This window comes from Penaeus japonicus, unplaced genomic scaffold (genome assembly GCF_977035675.1).
Source record: "Penaeus japonicus unplaced genomic scaffold, GWHDUDI00000001_assembly GWHDUDI00001521, whole genome shotgun sequence".
NCBI classification, from domain to species: Eukaryota; Metazoa; Arthropoda; class Malacostraca; order Decapoda; family Penaeidae; genus Penaeus; species Penaeus japonicus.
In genome coordinates this window covers 2,320-7,527 of record NW_028235923.1, presented here as the reverse complement: position 1 = coordinate 7,527, position 5,208 = coordinate 2,320, and the positions used below count along the sequence as shown (strand labels likewise).

The 5,208-nt window shown below is 45.8% G+C and overlaps 1 pseudogene; it reads left to right on the top strand.

Annotated features, from left to right (window-relative positions):
* The first annotated feature begins 3,046 nt into the window (after positions 1–3,046).
* Positions 3,047–4,522, top strand: LOC147466362 (large subunit ribosomal RNA; annotated as a pseudogene).
* The last annotated feature ends 686 nt before the right edge of the window (positions 4,523–5,208 follow it).

Sequence of the window (5,208 nt, the reverse complement as noted above, 5' to 3'; positions counted from 1 at the left end):
ATATTCTCAAACTCTCTCTCTCTCTCATGTTAACTTTCTATTTCGAAATTATTGCTCACTGTTGATGCATCATCTACCCTTCTTACTTTGAAATAGCTCACCCCAAGCTTCTGTTGACAAGCATACTTGGCACTAACTTTGTGTCATGGCATAAAATGAATGAATTCATAGTAATTCGGTAGAGGACTCTCCACCCACAATATTCTTTTTATCGCCCTTAGTTTGTCGAAAGTTAAAGTGGATAGTTATTAGCATTGTATTTCTATAAACTAACAATTATCTCTTACTCTTGCAATAGCTATTTACAATTTTGTACACGAACATACTTGACACTACGACAGTGTCATGGCATAAAACGAATTAATGAATTAAAACAATAATTCGGTAGGACTACTTAGTGCCACCCACAATAATTCTTTTATCGCCCTAAGTTTGTTGATACAATATATGATAGTTATTTGCACGACTTAACTGTTTGGAGCATCCTTTCTAATTTATTCTGAGACTCTCAGTGGTTCAAGTAAACCTTTGCCGGCTGCCACTGTTGTCTCCCTCTCCCTGAGAAGCTTGCAGTTCAAGTAGTCCCTTGCGGGTCGCTGCAAGCATCTCCCTCCTTTATCTATCCTTCCTAGAAAAATACAAACTAACAATACATGAAAAGTAAAATCAAAGAAAGAAAATAAAGATTAAATATTATATAAAATATCGAATTATGCACACGCCACGCTGCCCCCCCCCCCCTCCCCCCCGCCTCCCCACTCTCTGTTCGTCTTTCTTTCTTTCTTTCCTTGGCCCTGTATGTAAAGGTTATCAAGCAGGTTACGGAACTCCATTAACTACGAAACGAGGCCCGGAACGTGGTCGCCCAAAAGACACCACAGTTTGGAAGCTCCAAAGCAGCAGACGCCAAAAACGCCCAGAAGAGAGAGCATGGCCGTCATTCTTAGAAACCAAGAGTGTGGCACCCGCTGAAGAGGACAGCCGGGCGCCCTCAGTTATAACGTGGAAGGCCCGCCTGCAAATTAACCAAACAGCAGCAGCCAAGTACGGAAAACATGGAAAACGAAGAAACGATATCCTACATCCATGACGTGGGACAACGACATGAATGTGCCCCCAGGACGCGCGGACATCACCGCCAGAGTTAGAAGTCGACCTGAACCACGCAAGGCCGGACGACACGTTCGCCCTTCAAGGACGACTTCAACTTTACGGCTTGAGGACAAGCCTTTTTAGGTGGCCGGGCAGTCTGTGAGACCACGTTGAAGCCACGTGGAGACATAAGATTACCACGTGGTCATGATGCTATAAAGACGAAGAAGCAACCCTTTATGGCGTCTCCCTAGGTCAAGATAAAACGGGCTGACCTCTGGTCATACCCGCTCTCTCGCTACCTGACCTCGCCTGCAGACACACCTGGTTTCGCCTCGGAGAGGCGCCGTGAGCGCCGAGCCGGCGCTCCGAGCCCGCCCCGTCCGCGAGACGCGCACCGAACAGAAGACATCAGACGCCATCGAGACCTGTAATTATTCCCATATAACCGTGCCGATATTCACCAAATAAAGGAGTCTAGAATACCAGACTTTGGCTTCAAAATACCCTTTGTGAGAACCTCTCACAGTTAAAGTGTGGTTATATTCTTCCCCCATTATGAGCTGGCAAAACACCTTGAAAATCAGGCCCATTAAAAGAAAAAACTACACACACTCTAATATATACATACATACATATATATATATATATATATATATATATATATATATATATATATATATATGTATATGTATATTTACATATATGCATACATATATCAAACCAAACATTTCAGTGAAATATTTAGGAGTACACTTAGACAGATACATGACATTTGAAACACACGTTGATAACAAATACAGGAAAGTAATGGGAAACATTAATATTTTTAAATCACATGAAAAATCAAATTACTACGGATACTAACTAGAATCATGGTTGTGCAAACACTTGCTCTTAGCATAATAAATTATTGTTCAAATGTTTGGGGTTCAACCAACAAAACCCAAATGCAAAAAGTACAAAAATTATGAAACTTTGCTGTAAGAGTTGCACTGGGTATTCTTAGTAAATTCGATCACATTACCCCACATATACAAAAATTAAAGTTGTTACAGTTGAAACGCTCGTAGTTGGAACTGCCTGGTTCCGAGCTGTGTCCCCGCCGGCGCGCAGGGGGTTTATATGCCTGTAATCGGGTGTCCCCTTGTGGCCAGCACGTTTACTTTGAAAAAAATAGAGTGCTCAGAGCAGGCTGACGATAGCTTACAGCCCGAATGGTCGTGCATGTAATGATGTAAGAGGACCTCGGTTCTATTTTGTCTGTTTTTCGGAACCCTAGGTAATGATTAAGAGAAGCAGACGGGAGTATTCGTACTGCGACGACAGAGGTGAAATTGTTAGACCGTCGCAAGACGACCTAATGCGAAAGCATCTGCCAAGGATGTTTTCATTGATCAAGAACGAAAGTTCGAGGTTCGAAGGCGATCAGATACCGACCTAGTTCTAACCATAAAAGATGCTGACTAGCGATCCGCCGCAGTTATTCCCATGACCCGGCGGGGAGCTTCCGGGAAATCAAAGTCTTTGAGTTCCGGAGGAAGTATGGTTGCAAAACTGAAACTTGAAGGAATTGATGGAAGGGCACCACCAAGAGTGGAGCCTGTGGCTCAATTTGACTCAACACAGGGAAACTCACCAGGCCTGACCACCGGAAGAATTGACAGAATGAAAGATTGAATTGGCACGATTGTCGTTTTTTTTTCTGTTTTGCTCTCAGTGCTCGAAGAAAAAGGAAGGGCTAGCAGGGAGAAAGAGAAAGAGAAAGTGGTCCCAGACCAGTTTAGAGGCTCCTGCAAAAGATAGAAGGCAGTAATAGGCATGGAGCAGAGTCTGGAGGGAGAAGGAACTGGCACCCTTGGGGAGCGAGAAGGCCCACCGAGCGCGCCGTGTGTCGGGGGGGCAGTCCATACCTGTCTCCGCAGCAGGTCTCCAAGGTGTCCAGCATCTGGTCGATAGATCATTTAGGTAAGAGAAGTCGGCAGGTTAGATTCGTAACTTTGGGAAAAGGATTGGCTCTGAGGGTCGAGCCATGCCGGGCCCACAGCCGGAAGTGATCCCTTCCCAAGGCGGGGGCTGGCGGCGCCTCTGCGGCGGGCTGGGGCACTGCGCGCGGCGAGGAGGGGGAGCGGAGGGCGGCGGCCCGCTTCTCCGGGGGAAGACTGGGCGAGGGGCGGCTCGTCTGCTCCGAGCTCGGACCCGATCCCTCGGGGCGACCGCGTCTTGCCCGAGACCCGTTTCCCCGCCGCGGCTGGCAACAGACTGCCGTCTGAGAACTGGCACGGACCAGGGGAATTCGACTGTTTAATTAAAACAAAGCAATGTGATGGTCGGTGATCGATGCTGACGCATTGTGATTTCTGCCCAGTGCTCTTAATGTCAAAGTGAAGAGATTCAACCAAGCACGGGTAAACGGCGGGAATAACTATGACTCTCTTAAGGTAGCCAAATGCCTCATCCTCTAATTAGTGATGCGCATGAATGGATTAACGAGATTCCCACTGTCCCAAGGAAATAGGCCTGCAGTTAACGGCAGGGAAAGAAGACCCTGTTGAGCTTGACTCTAGTTTGGCTTTGTAGAGAGACACCAGAGGTATAGCATAAGTGGAAGGGCCTCGCATCCAACGATGATACTCTGGTCGTTTCTCTACTTACACGGTTATGCGGGAACGGAAGGTTTGACGGCGGTCGGGTGCGCGGACAGAGGGCGGACGGTCTGGGCTTTGTCCTTGTCGTCCCCTCCAACCCCACCCCTCGTTCCTATGACTACCGTTTTTAATTTCTAAGCCACGCATCAAAGTGGGGCTCTGCCGCTCCCTCTCCTGGGAGCCGTCCCCATCGCCGTTTGCGGCCGCGTGGAGACCCGTTCCGTGGACAGAGCCAGATGAAGAGTTTGAATGGGATGGTACATCTGTCAAACAATAACACAGATGTCCCAAGGTTAGCTCAGCGTGAACAGAAACCACGTGTAGAGCCCAAGGGCAAATGTTGGCTTCATCCAGATTCTCAGTACGAGCACAGTCTGCAAAAGCATGGCCTAGCGATCCTTTTGACCTTTACGAGTTTTAAGCAAGAGATGTCAGAAAAGTTACAAGAGGGATAATTGGCTTGTGGTGGCCAAGCGTTCATACCAACGTCGCTTTTTGATCCTTCGATGTCGGCTCTTCCTATCATTGCGAAGCAGTTTTCACCAAGCGTTGGCTTGTTCACCCTTTCAAAGGGAACGTGAGCTGGGTTTAGACCGTCGCGAGAGTCTAGTTTTACCCTACCATTAACAACGTAAAGCAGCCCCGCCCAGTACAAGAGGAACAGTGGGTCCGGACCAATGGTGCTCCTCTTGGTCGACAGGCCACTTTTAGAGGGCAGCCACGTCCGGAAGGAAGAGAGAGAGAGAGAGAAGGAGGGCATTGCAGGGAAATGGACGTCTGTCCGTGAGTGAGAGTGAGAGCACGCAGCCTCTGTGCCGAGAGGCCTCGGAATTTTCTGCCGAGGGGGTAGCCTTCTCCCCCCCCCCCCCTCTTATCCTGGAGAAGAGGGCAGTTTGTCACGGCCCTCTAGCTCCTCCTGTCCGAAGAGGGTTCGTCGGGATTTTGATTGGGACTTGTGTTTTTTTTTTTCCTTTTTCTTTTTCTTTTGCAGATTGAATGACTGATTTGGAGTGAGGGTCAGGAATATCTGTTGGGGACTTAGCGAGCGCAGGCGTTGTTTAGAGCCGTGGCGATGAGGAGGATGCAGAGCTCATAGTGTCCACCATCATCCATAATCTATTATATATATATATTTTATAGATATATATATAATATATATGTAAGTTTATCATATCATATCATATTATCTTATGTTATATTAATGTTTATATTATACCATATTATGTTTATGTTAATTTATATTATATGATGTATACACATAACATTTTAAATATATATAAATATATATAAATATATATATATATATATAATATATATAGAAATGTATGTATGTATACCATACACATTACTGTACTTTACTTTACCTTGCTTACTTACTTTGATTACTTAATTTACTTACTTACTTTAATTACTTACTTAAGATACATACATGTACATATATGTAATATATATATATTTGTATATGTAA